At 36.7% G+C, this 18,610-nt stretch overlaps 1 protein-coding gene and 1 non-coding gene across 3 annotated transcripts in view; both read right to left on the bottom strand.

Annotated features, from left to right (window-relative positions):
* Nucleotides 1–18,610, bottom strand: part of LOC105492701 (activin A receptor type 2A) — a 90,920-nt gene that overhangs the window by 56,074 nt on the left and 16,236 nt on the right. The gene's annotated exons all lie outside the window — the stretch shown is intronic.
* LOC112428630 (U6 spliceosomal RNA) lies at nucleotides 1,672–1,774 on the bottom strand. The gene has a single exon (XR_003020678.1). It is a non-coding gene; the product is annotated as a U6 spliceosomal RNA (small nuclear RNA).

Here is an 18,610-nt window from a genome sequence, read left to right as displayed (position 1 = left end):
TTTCTGTCACACAGGCTGGAGTGCAATGGCATGGCAACAGTTCACTGCAGCCTTAACCTGCTGGGCTCAATTGATCTTCCCACCCCAGCCTCCCAAATAGCTGGGACTACAGGTGGCTGCCACCATACCAGCTAATTTTTTTGTAGAGACAGGGTTTTGCCATGTTGCCCAGGCTAGTCTCAAACTTCTGGGCTCAAGCAATCCACCAACCTCAGCCTCCTGAAGTGCTGGAATTACAGGTATGCGCTGCCATGCCCAGCCTAGGAAAAACTTTAATAACCTTTCTCGGCCGGGCACGGTGGCTCAAGCCTGTAATCCCAGCACTTTGGGAGGCCGAGACGGGCGGATCGCAAGGTCAGGAGATCGAGACCATCCTGGCTAACATGGTGAAACCCCGTCTCTACTAAAAAATACAAAAAAATAGCCAGGCGAGGTGGCGGGCGCCTGTAGTCCCAGCTACTCGGGAGGCTGAGGCAGGAGAATGGCGTAAACCCGGGAGGCGGAGCTTGCAGTGAGCTGAGATCCGGCCACTGCACTCCAGCCTGGGCGACAGAGCGAGACTCCGTCTCAAAAAAAAATAAAAATAAAAATAAAAATAAAAAAAAACCTTTCTCTAAAAATCTCTAAGTCACTGTAACACAAAAAAAGGGCAGTCTTCCCCTCAAACTCAGAGAAAAGGCAACCAAAAATTTCAGATAAACATTCTAAATCAGATAAATATCTAAATCCAGTTCATAGTTCCTGGCCTCTTAATAAAAAAAAAAAAAAAAAAAAAAGTCTTATTTGTGAAAGTCATGTCTGTCCACTTTAAAGGTAAATACCTCAACCCAACACCTTTCAACAATCACCAAAATTGTTTTCGATACTGGCTTACATTAAGTACTATAAAAGAGGAGTAGCAGGAATAATCAGATTCACACACATGTTTTTGTTTAATATTCCAAAGTATATTTAATCTAAATCTTTCATGTTTACAATTTAAAATATTTCCTCCAAATCCGGCTTAATTCTGTCTTGTAAACCAAAATAAAAAATTTTTCTCTGACACTTTTATAGTCTTGCTATATTAACACTGCCTAAAATCTAACAAAAAGACAGTTCTGTCCTATGTTAATTATCACAAAGAATTATTTTAATAGTAGCTCTATAGATTTTGCCCTCATAATTTAACGGAAAAAAAAAAATCACACACAACAGACAACAGCTTTTATTATAAGCATTCATATTTCTCTGTATAGTCAGTAATTGAGAAATACAGTTTTAAAAGAGTAAAAAAAGCAGCATGATAAATGTAAAGTTTAAAGAAAGGATCAAAGTTACAGCAGAACATAGATAAGACACAGCCACAGAACATGGACAACATAGTCTAGACTAGCCCCCTACAGAAACAGAAAGCTTTCATATAAACATCTGCAAAGCCTATTACTCACATTTAGTTTACAAATTTTATCAACTTCACTAATACAACTTTCACTTGAAAAGTCATGTTTACTTCAACAATAATCAATGACTGATAAGTTTTACTATCTATGTGAACTAATAAAACAAGAAAAACTGTTTACTAAGCAAAGAGTCAAGGAAATTTTTTGTTCAGGAAAAGTAGAACTAAAGAATACAGTTAAACTCCTTACTTTAAATTCAATAGTGGAAGAGTTAAATTAAGAAGGTAATATATCTTTGCTTATGTTCTTCATGAATTTGTATGGCATCCTTGACCAGGGGCCATGCTGTTTTCTCCATCATTCCAATATTAGTATATGTGCTGCCAAAGCATGCACCTTGCTTATGTTTTAATAAAACAAATGTCTTGAAAAAAACGTCGTGACTTTTGTTAGCCTATCCTGAATGTCATTCCCCTGTTTCTTTCCACAGAGAAATGTTTACATCCATCATTTTCTTAAAAAACAGAGATCCACAGAACCATAATAATTATTAGGAACTGTTCCCAGTCTTCTATTAGTGAAACATTTAAACATAAGACAAAAAAATTCTTACTAGTGGGCCACTGAAATATACCAAAAGAGGATTCAAAAAAGTTCAAATAATAGGGCACTTTTCTCCACGTTAAAAGTTACTTTTGGAATGCCAAAAACTAAGTAAGGCCACAGCTGTCCAACTTTTAGGTTCAGGTCTACCCAGAGCATAAAATTCTGTGATCAAGACATGTGTAGAAGAAAGTAAAAGAATAGAGAGACACAGCATCTTTACTAATAAGGCTACCAGTTACCCCTTTTCAAACTCAGTGGCGTATCTGTGCATTGAGGACATGGGGAAGGGACAGGAGCAACACACAGAAGAAAAGGAGACAAAATGCAGTTGAAAGGACAGAAGGAACAACTGTATCTATCAGAACTGCTCTCAATTTAAGCAGCTGGCTGGCAGATGAGTCAGGGGTCACCAATTCTAATCCCTGGCCTTCCACTAAATTTGAAGACCAATTCCTAGTGGAACTCACATATCCTCTTCTTGTTTATCACTTTCATCCACCTGCCCCAATTTCTAATGAAGAACATTTCTGCTTTTTAAAAACAAATTAAGAAGAGGAAACAACTGCAATGAAAAAGCCCAAGAGGAACTTACATATCTACAGACGTTAAAAGCCCCTGTTTAAGTCTGATGAAGTGAATGACAGTGATAGGCTGATGAGAATTATGTCCCTAGGTGCCACACAGTCCAAGATCTCAGCCTTTAATATTAGCATTTTTAAAATATAAATAAGCAATTTATGGCTATGCCTCAATGCATAATTTGGGGGTAAATACCTAACAGAAAAAACAGCAACACTGGCAAAAAGAAAATGGGTTTTAGTAAACCAAATTTAAATTTTTTGCTCACTTTTGATATATATTTTAAATTTTCTTTTAGAAGTTATTTTATTCATTTTGTAATTATACTATACAATAAAAAAGAAAAGCAAGAAGTCAGGGAAGTCAAAAACATGAGACAAATTACAAAAACAGAATAACAGTGAGTAGACTGTTTAAGTGAGGAAGAGGAAAGAGGACCAAAAACTGAGGACTGAAGGGAATGAAGACAATGCCAGTATCATTTAATGCTTTTAAGAGGTGAACACTAGTGATGTAGAAGATGCTTGCAAGAGCACAGTACTCCGTATACAATAAAGCTCAATAGTTTTTCTTAATATAAGTACTTTTCTTAACAGAAATACACTGTCTATTCTACTTCTGCTTCCCCCTTATTGTGCCACATAATCTTTAACAGTTTTCTGTAATGGATGGTAATGTTTCTAAATCCCTGAAGCTAACCTAAAAGGGAAGGCTGAGAAGTATAAACTTTGAGAGGTTAAGTGTCCTATGATCTTCCTTTTTATAAAAATGTTTTCTGTAATACTAAACATTTGTAACCTGTGGATGGTAGGTTTGTCCCTTCATTTGACATCTGTGTTAATATCATCTTCAGTTCCTATGGAAAACATACACCAACATACATGGAGTTCTGATGTACAATTTATTTGTTCATTTCAATCTGGAAGCATACCATTCCTAATTTATTTTATGTAGCCAGTACCCACATCTTTATGTCTCTGGAGGTAATAAGAAACAGAGCAACGTTTCTCACAGTGTACAACCTCCATCAAAATCATCAAAATGCTGACTTCCAGGCCTATTCCAGACCCACTGAAATTATCTCTAAGTGTATTGTTTATCTGGGGCTCTGCATTTTTAATAAGCAGCTTTTTTATTTCCATGGGGGGAAAAAAGAGATTCTATTAGTTATGTGTAGGATTAAACAAAAATTTTTAAAGCATGAAACACTGTAATGAATACAAAGTAGTTACACTGCTCAATAAGAGAGCATATATATCTCTCTGGAAATGGAGAAAATGGGAGATTGTATTTTATCCCCATAAAGTACACCCATGGTAGGGTGGCTTTTTGTTCTGGGTTGGTTTTATCGTTAATTGAGAGCAGAAGGGGTTAACTGATGGAAAAAGAGTATTATGGGTAGATTACAGATAATCCTTAAACAGAACAATCTACCTTGAATGATTAATGAGTTACAGAGATTGTGAGAAAAAAATTTATAATACTGACACACTCTCAACCTCTAAATTTAAAAATTAGAACAGATATTAATATTTCAAATTATATATCCATCTGGTTTCAACGTCTATAATCCTGTTTCACCTCTACACAACTAAAAAGAAGCAAAAAATTAAATGTGGATGAAAGAGATAAAAATAAGCTCATAATTTGGTAGACAGGAAATTTGTCATTAAAAACTACTTAATGGAACTATGATCCACCTAGATTCACCTAGTACAGAAAAGTCACTGCCCTTTAGATGTTACAATCTACAGGAGTCTAAACTTCAAATATCTTTTAACTTAATCCTACTTTTGCAAACTTAAAAATACTTTATTTGATCCCCACAACAATCCTACGTTGTAAACAGGAATAGGTATTATTATTCCTACCCAACTCCTACTCTAGATTAATACAGTGAGTAGCAGATTCATCTTGAACCAAATCAGATCTTAGAATCATCCATTCTAGTGGCTCTCCAATTGGATGTGATATGCAACAGCTATATTTCAGTGTTAAATAAAACTTCCTTGGCTCCACTCTCAGAGATTGATTCAGCAGCCCTAAAGTGAAGCTCAAGAATCTGAATTTTTATCTAACAACCAAAACGATTCTAATGCCAGAGGTCCTCACACCACAGTTGGAGAAATACTCAATTCAAGTCCTACTAAGACCTACACAGATGAAGTGATTAGGTCATTATATGGTGGAGCTGAGATTCAATCCCAGACGTCTGTCCTCATTTTCGTTATCAACACCAATCACAAAATGAGACTTAGAAACTTCTTTCTTCACCTAATAGGAATTATGTATAAGGAAATTTCATCAACTACTAATGAAGAGATTTCACCAAGCTGAACTCTGAAAACTGCTTTAACGGGTAACAGCTTAGAAGATGTGGTATAAACATGTATTCCAAGAAAACACGATGGTAACTCTTTTTTCCCCTCTGGACATCCTAAACTAAGAGAAATAACAGGAAGATGTGTCATACTAGTCAAAGTCGCTACATATATAATCTCATTTAATCCACGTAATTCTATGAAGCAGATGTTTCTGCCCATTTTATGGATGAAAAAACTGAGACTTGGATAATTGCAACTTGCAAAGAAATACAGTTAGGTGGTCAAGATTGGATTAAAGTTAAGTGCATGAGCTCTTAACCACTTATATACTGTGACCAAAGTCCCTATCACTCGGTCCTCTTATTTCACTGTCAAAGCAATAAATTCTGATACAGTATTCTGCCTAATCTTTCATTTGCTCTTAAGTCACCAAGAACTTTGTCCAGTTCTTAGTTTATAAAAATCAATCATTTACCTCAGACTCTTCCTCTCCACTATATTAGTATATATCATCCTCCATGCCACCCTGCTAGCCACATTATTCCTCTGCAATCAATTTTATCTGCTGATCTCAATGGTTTCTCTTGTGTTTCATGAATAACTACCTCTCTCCTCCACGCTATGTAGACACAACCTAAGCTAAAAAGCCCTTGGATGAAAAAGATGTTTTTCTTAAAAAGATAACCAACTATTATATTTTGGCCTTGTTACAGAATATTAACCATTGTCAAGTTCTGCCATTTCCTATTTTCATTTTCTTTTGAATCTCTGCCATTCTCATCTTCCAAATGGTTTCACCATCATCAAAGTTTCATTTCACATCAGTTTCTGACTCTCTCCCAAAAGTATATAGATATCATTTCATATAGAATTCCCTGCACAAGGTCTACCTTAGAGATTCATATTTGCTCCTCTTATGCTTTCCCCAATTTCCTGGCATCATCACAATTTCACTAAATGCTCTAGACTTTAGCTGTCCAATACAGTAGTCATTAGCCATGTATAGTCACAGAGCCCTAGAAAAGTGGCTAATCTGAATTGAGATGTGCCATAAGTACAAGATACACACTGGATTCCAAAAAATTAGTACAAAAAAACCCCACATTAATCATGTTCATACTGATTATACGTTGAAATGATATTCTGAATACACTGTGTTAAATAAAATACATTACTAAAATTATTTTTATTTTAAAAACATTTAATGTGGTTACTAAAAAATCTGAAATTTCATTTTTTGGCTCGTATTTGCTGCTTGCATTGCATTTCTTTTGTAGCACCACTCTAGACACTCCACTGATTGTCCCAATGACCTCATTATAACCCATGCCATATGAGGCATTCTTAAAACACAGCCACTCTATCTGTTCAACCATTTCCTCAATGCTGTACCAACTAGTTCATCCAATTAAAAAATCTAAAAAGATGTCTCATCACAAATAATATACGTGGACATTTCAAGGAAAACTATAAGCTACCATGAATGTCTCCAATGCAAGTGTCAAACAAATGAACACATAAACCACCTTGCCTACCCTAGAAATAGTCTTATTCTGTACTTGGAAATTACTCTCTGGAGTAATTTCTGGAATGTTTCTTATTGCTTTCTCTCCCGTGTACTTAAAATGTGCCTCCAAGAAGGTAAAGTAATGGCTACTTCCAACAAAGGAAAAAGAAAATCCTGGAAACTACAGAAAGACAAGTATAACTTCTACTCATAAAATATCTATATGTAAAACTAAATGCATATAAAATGCTGGGAGTTAAAAGATGTGTTATTAAGAAAAAAAAATCATCATAATTTTCAGAAAGGATGCATTTAAACATCTACCACAAATCCTGCTCAACAAAAATGACTCAGGGACCACAGACTTCTACCACGGTCATCTAGTAACATGTATGTCAAAGGAAGAGATCAAGCCAATACTTCTTTAATTGTATGGGCCAAGAAATACATCAATGACAACTTTCTTGAATTTTCACAAGTGGCAGTGATAAACCAAAACATCAAATAAAAAAACCACTGCAGTCTGTTGCTGCCAGACTGAAAAAAGGGCAAGAGAGAGAAATTTCTGTTGAAAAGTATTCTGAAAATATGAAGCACAACATAAGGTAAGCTATCAATGCTTTAAATCAATTACACAACACATTGAATATCCATGATACTAACTTTCCATTAAGACGTAATAAGCTTTTTGCATCAAGGCATGGCTTACTTTTAATTGGGCTTTACATACTATGGCTAATGTGGAAAAAATAATGTATGACTTTTTTTGGTAGATGCAAAAGTGGCAGGTGGAACACACTTAAGAAGTCAGCTATCAATCATTAAAATTTTGCTGTGGTAAAGTAAATATGTATCAAACCACGGGCTCCATATTTTCAATGCTAATTGAAAGGAGAAAATGGAAAATACGTGATCAGGTCTGTCACTATGTTGGGTAAAATAACTTGCATCAGAGAACAAGTAATCTTCATAAATAAAAATCTCTAATACAGTAGGCATTCAACAAATTATTTTTCTTCTACTCATGCCAAAGACCAACAAACAAATGAAATCAAGTCATAAGGAATGCAAAGGGGAGAAGGAAACAAGAGAAGAGAATGAGCAGAAAAATTAACAAGATGTAAATTAAAAGAAGAGCAAGAAGATGAAAATTTAAGTAGCTCTCTAGGTGACCCCAAAGACTAGAAGGCAAGTTTGTCTTTAAAATGAAATCTTAACAGATGGCTAACAAGGGGACTTAGTCCTCAGAATATCATACAATGAGTTTTTCAATATATATCTGCTCAATTCCACTGAAACTGAAAAGGCAGTGCAAGGCATAAGAGCAGCTATTCTACACTTTTGCTTGCTAGAACATACAGAAAATAGCATGTTCTTTCTTTTTATTTTTTCTTCACAAAATATTGATATATCTGATAATAAAAAGGTACTTACAATTTTATACATCACATCTACATAAATGCAGAGGCATCTAGGCTAGATATTCTGCAAATTTTCTTATTTGAATAAAACCACGACCTAAAAGCAGATCAAATTAAATTATTTCTTGATGTCCCTTCAGGTTCTTAGAATTTAGGTATTAAAATGCAAAGAAAATTATTAGCAGGAGCTAAGTGCAGAATAAAGCGTATTCAACTACTAATTTTAGTCATATTAATATATTAACTCATTGGCATTTACTCAACATTGACAAAGAGAAAGGAAAAACAATTTCTTCCTAGGAAATGTATATTATTTAAAAAAAAAAAAATCAAGTCTGAGAACCAGAGTACTTTTAATATAGCAGGGCAGGCACCTTTCCACACATGAGCTCTGGGCACAGGAGAGGAGACTGAGCTTGTAACAATAACCATATCTAAATGCTCAGAATATGCAAAACATTATGGAAACACACCAAAAGAAATAGAAGAGTCTTTTTCTGCCCTTGGGGAATCTGCAATTCATTCTGAATATCAAACATATCAAGAATTTAGAAATTTATTGAAAATAATTTATAGCTTATTGGCAAACAAAATACATGAGGAATGTGAAGAAAGACTAAAAGGGATAAAAAAGATTAATTAAAAAAGGCTTCATAGAAGCAGTATATGAAAAAGATTCTAGCTATATTTGGAAAGTATAAAAAGAAGTATATAAAGAAGGAAGAGGGTACTCAGGGAAAAGAATGGCACATATGCAGAAAGCAGTCTGTACTGAGAAGTAATGAAAAAGGAAACTCATTAAAAGGGAAGAAGGAAAAATGGGGTCGTCTTCACGATATAGTCAGTGGATTAAACAGGAGAATGAAATGAGATAAATCAGGGTAAACAGTTCTGGCAACTAAAAGACTCACGACAATTATCTATGATATTCAGAGTTACTGCATACTGACTTTATAGGTTACCAAGCCTGAAGACGTAAGGGTTAACGCATAGATCTCCAATATTTAGTGCCAACTTCATACTGGGCAGCCCACAGGGTACTAGACAGGCCAAAGAATTGTACGAAATGTGACATCTGCTCTCAAGACTCAAACACTCTAACAAGAAAAATCAGAAGTGGCATGTTAAATTCAGCATTCTGGCAAGGTATACTTCACCCAAAGACTAAATCAAAAAAGGGCAGATACACAGAGTTATTTCAGATTGAAAGTAGCATTTTTTATTAAATTAATAACAAGTAAAGATGACCAAGTAGAATATTAAAGAGAGGAAAAAATAGGCCAATACTTAATATAATGTTATGCTAATCACAATGACTAATAGGCATTTATGGTATAGAAGGTTTTCTTATACGTCAGACATTTTTCACTCTACTAATTTTTTTCTTTTGCTTTAGAGAATATACCACATTAAGACCCTCTCACACACCTAACAACACCTTCACATCCCCCACATACCTCATATCCCCCCTCCTCATACATCCTCCCATATACCCCGAACACCTGCCTATACTCCTTCATACAGCCCCAAACACCTTTCCAACTCTTTTACTGTGACATTCAAGGACCTACATAAATAACCTAGCAATAATTTACCCTCCCAACCCAGTTCTAAACCCTACATTGCAAACATACTGTTCTCACTGTCCCACCCTATCTTAGTCCATGCCCTTTCCCTTGCCTTCCCCGCAACTTCTTACCCCCCACCACAACCACTTTTCCAGCTATATAGATTTTAACTCATCTTTCAAGGATCACTGAAGTCCCATTTCCTTCATGAAGCTTTCCAGCCTACTTTGCCTCTTGATTTTTCTTTGTCCTGGATTTCTTAGTTACTCAGCTGGTATTCATCTGGTTTCTCATGCAATTTTGCATTTAAATATAAACTATATTGTAACATTTACTGTTGATTTATATATAGAATTCTCCCTTCAACTAGAGCATAAGCACAGGCCACAGCTTTCTGTTTTCTCCACAGCAACAAAATAAAAGGCACACTGCTTTTCAATGGCTGTTACCCTATATGCTATTCCCCTATTTAACCTAATCTTGTCTAACAGTTCCCCAAACACATTCAATCCCTGGATTTCCTTCCACAACTTCATGACACCACATTTAAACACACCCAAACACAATTGCAAGGGTCTTCCAATCATAAACTAGATATTGGCTTAAGGGAATAAGCAAACATCAAGGAAGAATAGTCAGTCTCCCTTGAGAATGATGCAAAATCAATTTCGACACTTTCACAAATAACCTGGAAAAGCATATGTATAGCAACACCTCCAGGTTTACCAGTTTCAACAAGCAATTCTGAACACCAAGTTACCAGCCAAAAGGAAACAAATGTAGAAAGGAAACAAATGTAGAAAGTTCTCTAAGGAATATGAAAGTAGAGTATTAGAATATTTTCTAATATTAAAGAAAAAAATAATGCAAGGTACATTATTAAATAATTATCTCTGAGAGAAATCTAGAAGTTGTCAAGGACTGCTTTTAAAGATATGAAAGAACAATGACAGAAAGTACTTATACCCAAAATGGGCAACATGCTATAATCTTTAGGAAGAGAACTGAAAAAACAAACACAAAACATCTTATCTTTAGGAAGGAAACTGAAAAAAAAATAAAGGCTGGGCATGGTGGCTCACATCTCTAATCCCAGCACTTTGAGGGACCAAGACAGGAGGACTGCTTGAGCCTAGGAGGTGGAGATCAGCCTGGGCAACATGGCAAGACCCCTATTTCTACAAAAAAATTTAAAAATTAGCCAGGTGTGGTGGCATGCCTGTGGTCCTAGCTTCTCAGGAGGCTGAGGTGAGAGGATCGCTTGGGCCTGGGAGGTGGAGGCTGTAGTAAGTCATGTTCCCATCACTGCACTCCAGCCTAGGCTACAGAAGGAGACCCTGTCTCAAAATAAATAAATGAAATTAAATATAACAGAAACCAAAATGACTAAAATCTTGGGGAAAAAAAAAAAAAAAGATTATCCACATCAGATACTTACAGAAAATACAGAACCTTTCCTCAAAATTCAAGAGTTGGTGTTACTTTCTACGTTTTAACAATACACAAAGGTTGCCCATTGCTACAGTGGAAAAAAGGAAAGAAAAATCTTAAAACATGGCATCCCAGGCTCCATTTCATCTGTGCCCGACTTATTTTTCTAGCGTTACGTGCCATTACATTTTCTACCTCTTCTCTCCTGTCCAAAAGGAGTATTCAGCATTATTTATAAATATCATCATCTTGACTGCCTCAAAGCTCTTGCGTATGCTAGCCACTCTGTATAGAATCCTCTTCCCCATCAAAGGGAACTTGGTGACATTCTATCATTCTTCCAAGGTCCAGTCAAATGCCACTACCTCCTTGTATAACTCTTTTCACATTTCAGTGAACATGAACTGAGCGCCAATTCCAACAGCATTGAGCCACTCATGGAGGATACAGAGATGAATGAGAAAAACTTGTTAAGTTCTTAACGTGGAGAGAGAGAAGTAGAGAAAGTATCAATAATGTAGAAAGTATAACAATCAGTAAATAAGTAAGGTGCTACAGGAACACAGAAAGAAGCACCTAACAACTTGCTAGGGAAGAGGTGAGATAGAGGTGTCCCACAGGAATTGCAGGAAGTACAAAATCAGTGGAGTGTAGAGGCACAAGGCACAAGGGTAGTAAAGATCAGAAGTTTTCTAGTGGTGTAAGATCAAAGTGGGAGGCAGTGAGTAGCAGGAAATGAAGCTGGAAAAGAATAAACCTGGGGGCACTGCGTGTCATGTTAAAAAAAACTTGACCTTCATCATTTGTAAGTGACAAGAAGTGAGTGAGGGGTTTTAAGAAGTTAACTGTCAGGGGCAGATCTGTACATTTTCATAGATCCCTTAGTTTCTGTAATCTCCACGGTTTCTAGCAAAGAGTGTGGAAGGGAAGTTTTCTGTTTCTCTGGTGCATTTTTGTTTGCTTTGTTTTGTTTCTGGAGTAAGGGAGGAACAGGTCCACTTAAGAGTCTAGACACAAGTTGGTAAGGATGGAACTAACGCGTTGGTAACAGGAAGGAAGCAGGTATAGACTCAAGAAACACATGGAGAGTCAAATTGACAGAACTTAGTAATTGCTTGGATTTTGAAGAACCGTATGAAAAACACGTTGAAGATGGCAGCCAAGTTTCTGGCTCCAAATGGTTTCAATTTTAATTTTCCCCTTTCTGTAAGCTCTCTCCTGAACCCAACTCTCAAGCACAGAAACACCTCGACTCTGGCTTTCTTCCCCACCGCTTTATATCGCTTTATATCCCTTCTTAACCAACATTTCTTGAAAAGTAATAGACCACAGCTGAAACCACTTCCTCATCTACATTTCACTACTCGTCTCCTACAACATGGCTTTTGTCTCCACTACTTTACTGAAATGTTTCTTGGTAAACTTACAAATAATCTCCTAATTGACAAATCTAGTGGTGATTTTTCAGGCTCTACCTTATTAGATCTGACATGTTTTAAAATACTTTCTCCATCTAGATTTCTTACAATGAAACGATACTTGTTTTCCTTCTACCTTTCCGGACGCACCTTGGTCTTCTCTACAAGTTCTTCCTTAACTTCTCTCCCTGCTCTGAAAATGTATTCCCCAGAGTTAGATCTTTGGTCTCTTTTCATTCCCCATTCTGCCTAGTTGATTTCATGCTGTACATCTATTGGCTGAATACTCAAATCTCTCTGTCCAGCTTAGATCTACCTCTACTACTTATTTGACATTCCTATCAGAATGGACCATAAGTACTTTGAACTCAACTTGATTAAAAACCTAATTCATCTCTTCATTCTAAAGCATTAATGATAATAGAACTCTTCTGCTCAAAATGGCCCTTCCACAGTCTTTGGTATGAAGTTAACACTCCCTAGCAAATGCAGCCCCTCATGACCTGACCCCTACCCCACCTCTGCAGACTCATCCCCCCATCACTGCTCCATCCCCCATATATGCCTTAAGATGTCAGTGTCCTGAACTAATCTCTATTCCTCAAACACATAACAATTATTCAGGTGCCTGTATAAATTGTTTCCTCTGCATTCGGCCATTCTTGGCTCCTTTAATCTCTTTCTTCTGAAAGTAGAGTCCCTGAACCACTGGGAGCCTCTTGGAAATGTGGAACCTCAGGCCCCAGTCCAGACTTAACAAATCAAAATCTACATTTTAACAATATCTCCATGTGGTTCCTATGCATATTAAAGCTGGAGAAGCACTGCTTTAATCTATCATGATGACTACGGCAATATAAAACAGGTATCACTGAAAAGGACAAACCCAGCACACGCCACTTTCAGAGTCTTAGTCTAAATCATTCCCTTACATATACTGCTTTGAATGAGTAGTCATGTATTTCGTTTGTTATTAACTCCCCTGTTTTCTCAGTCACTTCTAACCCTCTGGCTTTAATGCTTGATACCATTTTGCTGGCCATGACATTGACTCCCCTGGGCCTACTGTCTAACTGTCCTTAGGCCTTGGAAAACTTGTCCATACTGAGCTGTCTCACCACCAGGGAGCAAACTCACCAGGCCTGACAGTGAAAACATAAAATACTCCTCCCTCTCTATTTACCTGGTGAACTCCTAATCATCCATCCTTCAAGATCACCTCAAGTGTCCTTGTAGGAAAAATTACCTGACCCCACTCCAAAAGCTTCTTCTGCTATCCCAAGGGACTGTAACATAGATACCAAGTGCTGCATAAATGCTAGTTTACTAATAATTCTCCTCCCAGTAGGCTATGAATCCTCTAGGGTAAAGACTGTGTCTTATGCATCTCTTCTCCCAGTTCTGACATATACTTAACGTTTCCTAGATGACTAATAAATAAGTTTGGAGCTCAGGAGGGGGATCGGAATCTGTAAGATAACTCTGGACATCTCCTACACTTAGATAAAAAGTGAAGATGAGATGGGATTACTTCAACAGGAAGGGTATGTAGAGCAAAATTCCATTAAGGATTAAACTCTGAGAAACAGCAACACAAAAAGGATTGGCAGAATGAATACTGAGGTGGCAAGGAGCTACAGAATTGGGAGTGTAATAGAACAAGAGAACTTTGAGAAAGAACAGGCAGACAATAGCGTCAAACTTACAGAAAAGTCAATTCATAATCAAATATAATAAGAATGCTTTAGATTACACTACTAAAAAATCCTCAATCTTTGAGAGAATTATGTAACTTACTTTAGATTAACCATTGGTTAAAGAGGGAACAAAGATACAGATGTGGAGCCACATACAGAGGAACCATTTGAAGAAACTGGACAGTGAGAAGAAAAAGGAAGACTTTCATATCAATTTATTCAACAGTATTTATTGAGCACTGGACACCAGGACTGTGGTAAAAAAAACATGAGGGCCATATCCCTATCCTCACGGTGCTTTTATTTCAGCAGCAATAAATTCAAAAAGAAACAAGGGCAAGAACTCAGACTAGGTGGAGTAAATCTGAAATGCATCCCTCACCTAGTGAAATCCTAAAAGATAAGCCACGCCTCCCAAAAAAGAAAAAAAAAAAGTCACTTGGTGTCAGATATCATTAATTTTAGTAATCAATGTGTCTCGTGTTTTTATATTGCATTTTTAGTTTCAGAATGTGTATTTTTAGAGCGTATGGTTTATCACTCCAAAGTGACTGTTTTCTTAGACAATTAAACACTTTACACTCTCTTTGTAAGCTCCATAGTACCTGGCACAATGAGAAGAACATACTAGGGTCCCCTTAATTGTTGGTTGATTTCAACAACTAAATGGATTATTAATTATAATGGAAATTATAACTAAATGGATTATGGCTATATTTGGTTTTCTATAAATTCAACCCCTTAAATTCAAATCAAGTCCCTAGGAATTTGTTACTTGTCTTCATTACTCCTTTGCCACCTTTTATTCATATTCCCTAGCCCAAAAAACACAGATAAGAAATCTCCCTTTCTTCCTATTCTCTTCATATCTCAGTTTCTGCAAGCTAGTCAATACTTTAAAAGTTACAGTAACAGGCCGGGCACGGTGGCTCACACCTGTAATCCCAGCACTTTGGGAGGCCAAGGTAGGCGGATCACCAGGTCAGGAGTTTCAGAACACCTTGGCCTAAAAAAATACAAAAAAATTAGCTGGGCGTTGTACAACACACATGTAATCCCAGCTACTCAGGAGGCTGATGCAGGAGAATCGCTTGAACCTGGGAGGTGGAGGCTGCAGCGAGCCAAGATCACGCCACTGTACTCCAGCCTGGGCAACAGAGTAAGACTCCATCTCTTAACAAAATTAAAATGAAATAAAATAAAAATAAGTTACAGTAACAGAAAGTTGAGGTCCTTCAATTCGGAAAAACAAAGTATGCTCATCATTTAATCAATTTGTCTATAAAAATAATGTGAAGAGGGGAACCACAAATCCTAATGCCAGAACCATTCATACTTATCTAGCATGTTCTTCTTCACTCACCCTACATAGGAAATAGGCACCAATGAGCAATTAACGACCACTAACATTAACTTATGTTCTAAATATGAGTCAAAAGCAACATGGATTTGTTTTCTTCTACATAAGCAAATTTAAATTAATTCAACTTCTCTGAGTCAAGGTATAATCATTTTAAGAAGATGCATTTACTTTGAACATCTGATTCTCTAATTATTCAAGTGGTGATCAGAGCAAACGATTTCTGACCTAGTTCTGATTCTGGCTCACTATGTAACCAAAAGGAACAACTTCTGTTATTCAGTTTTTAAGCAGCTGTGGACAATTACAGCTGACCCTCAAACAACCCTCAAACATGGGTTTGAACTGTGTGAATCCACCTGTATGCAGACTTTCTTCTACCTCTGCCACCCCTGAGATAGCAAGACTAATCTACTTCCACTTAATGAAGAGTAAAAATATTTTCTCTCCCTTATGATTTTTCTTAATAGCATTTTCTTTCCTTTAGCTTCCTTATTGTAAGAACACAATATAACACACAAAATAGTATGTATATGTATAATACATGTAACATACAAAACATGTGTTAATCAACTGTTTATGTTATCAGTAGGGCTTCCAGTCAGTAACAGGGTATTATTAGGTAAATTCTGGTGGAGTCAAAAGTTATACCTGGATTTTCAACCTCACAGGAGTCAACACCCCCAATCCCCACGTTGTTCAAGGGTCAAGTGTACTTTCATTTCAGAGGTGGAGAAAGCTCTGCTATATCAGCCACAGGAAACATAGTAGATCATCATTCCCCTAAATTGTATAAGTCAGCAGTTTTTACATGATAGGTTTCAAGGGGTGCTGGCAACAGTAGCTGCTGTTAGCATGAGCAGGATATAGAACCTTGGCAGAACAGGTTCAAAAAACATCACACAGTCCTGGAATTGGTAATTCATTATTTTAGCATAGTAGACTCCAAAGAATAGATTTAAGCCTTACAGACCTAAGTTGTGCTACTTACTTAGTTACGTAGCCTTAGGCAAGTCACTGAGTCTCAGTTTCCTTATCTATAAAATGGGGATAACAATTATCTTGTAGGGCTAGTCAGGCACATTATCATGAAAACTTAATAGCACTTAGCACGGAGCATGCTATAAGTGGTGGTTAATAACAACAGTTTTAACAAATGGTAATCATTAGCAATACTATTGTTATACGTAACAGTTGTGCTATGACATAACTCGCCAGTTCCAATTTTGTCCCAAGAAATGCAGCAATGTGAAAACAATGTAAAATTCTGGCACATGTGTAATGAGACTGATCTAGCAATGGACCACTAGAAAAACAATTTTTTTTTTTTTTTGGAGACGGAGTCTCACTCTGTCACCCAGGCTAGAGTGCAGTGGCGTGATCTCAGCTCACTGCAACCTCTGTCTCCTGGGTTCAAGCAACTGTCCTGCCTCAGCCTCCCCAGTAGCTGGGATTACAGGCATGCGCCACCACACCTGGCTAATTTTCGTATTTTTAGTAAAGACGGAGTTTCGCCCTGTTGGCCAGGCTGGTCTCAAACTCCTGACCTCAGGTGATCTGCCCGCCTCAGCCTCCCAAAGTGCTGGGATTACAGGCATGAGTCACGGCACCCTGCCCAGGAAAACAATTTTAAATGTTCTTAATCAAAAACAAAAGTGATTGAGTAAAGCACATCTGCAGCAATCAATGGCAGGATTTACCTACAAATTTACTTCAGGCAACAATTAACATATGTGGATTTACAGTTACAACATCAAGCTAACCAAGCAAGACTCCACTCCAAAAAAAAAAAAAAATCTGCCCTAGAATTAAGAGCTCGCTTTGGTGCTTACTATTGCTATATTGCTACTTCTGGCTCCCCAGACTCTAAACATGGGTATCTGAAAGTGTGGTACAAAGATTATCTGCAAAGCAACCAACTCTATAAATCACTGCAAACACTAAGGGTGGGAGACAGTGGAAGAGGACTCTCTAAAAGCCAGAAAGCATTTTTTGCTACTACAAAAGAACACTGAACTTGAAAATCAGGGTTTTAGTTCTAGCTCCGCTGATTAGTGACTTCAGGCAAATTATATTATCTCAGGGTTTGAGCTAAAACAAAACATAGAACCTAGTTCAAACAGGCTCAAATAGGATCAACAGAAACAGACAGGAAATTACTTAAAAAACTATAAAACACAGAAACTATTTACCCAGAAATGTTAATATTCAGATGCTGAGAAAATAAAACAAGATACACTTTTAGAAATTTCAGTTACTCCCCTCACACAACCACACCGCTTTATCTTGCTCTCACTTTGGAAAGAAGGTTTTCAGGTGCTCTCATTCGGGAATACAGGCTGAATATGCCTTATCCAAAATGTTTGGGATCAGAAGTGTTTTGGATTTCAGATTTTTTTTTTTTTTGGATTTCAAAATATTGGTGGTATAGCAGTTAAGCATCCCAAATCTGAAAATCTGAAATCTGAAATGCTTCAATGAGCATTTCCTTTGAGCATCATGCTGTCACACAAAACATTCTGAATTTTGAAGAATTTCAAATTTTGGATGTTCAGATCTGGCATGCTCAATCTGTATACTACTGAATGACATGCTACTTTACACTTTTCTGAAAAGTTTCTCCCCAAAATCTTTACATAAAACAATACCAATAAATTACATAATTGAAAATATTAGTATCTTCTCTGAATACCAGATGATGTTCTAGAATTAATCAGTCAAATAAATATAAATATTATAAATAAAACAAACACTACTTGCACCCTAAACAAAACAGCATGGCCATCTACAAAGGTACAGTTTCTCACTAAATATACTGGAATGTCCTCAATATTATTAACACATTCACTACATTATAACTTTTTCATATTCAATAAATAGTTCAGACTAGACACTGGTGGGTAATACCAACCAGCATCAGCAACTAATATTTATTGAGTTATTTAGAATGCTACATGTGAGAAATCATTCAAAGCACTTTGCATATATCAACTCATTTATACTTCATAACAACTGTACAAAGTAGGTTACCCTTATTATCTCCATTTTCCAGATGAGGACCAGGCATCTGGCTTCAATACTCTTAACCTAAGCTGAACACTAACTTTACACTGAAAAATCTGTAACAACTTAAGGTCACCTGGGAGTCTGACACATTAACAAGATATTATAATACAGAATGATAAGCAATACTGTAGGGGCGAGTGATGGGCTGAAAAATACTAAGTCTTCAGATACTACTACATAGTTAAAACTCATTCCCCATGAAACACTAATTTCCATTGTAAAAGCAAGAATCCCAACTCGGCCTGGGGAAG

This window comes from Macaca nemestrina, chromosome 11, assembly GCF_043159975.1.
Source record: "Macaca nemestrina isolate mMacNem1 chromosome 11, mMacNem.hap1, whole genome shotgun sequence".
Lineage (NCBI taxonomy): Eukaryota > Metazoa > Chordata > Mammalia > Primates > Cercopithecidae > Macaca > Macaca nemestrina.
The sequence above is the reverse complement of the archived record's forward strand: the minus strand, read 5'-3'. Positions and strand labels throughout refer to the sequence as shown.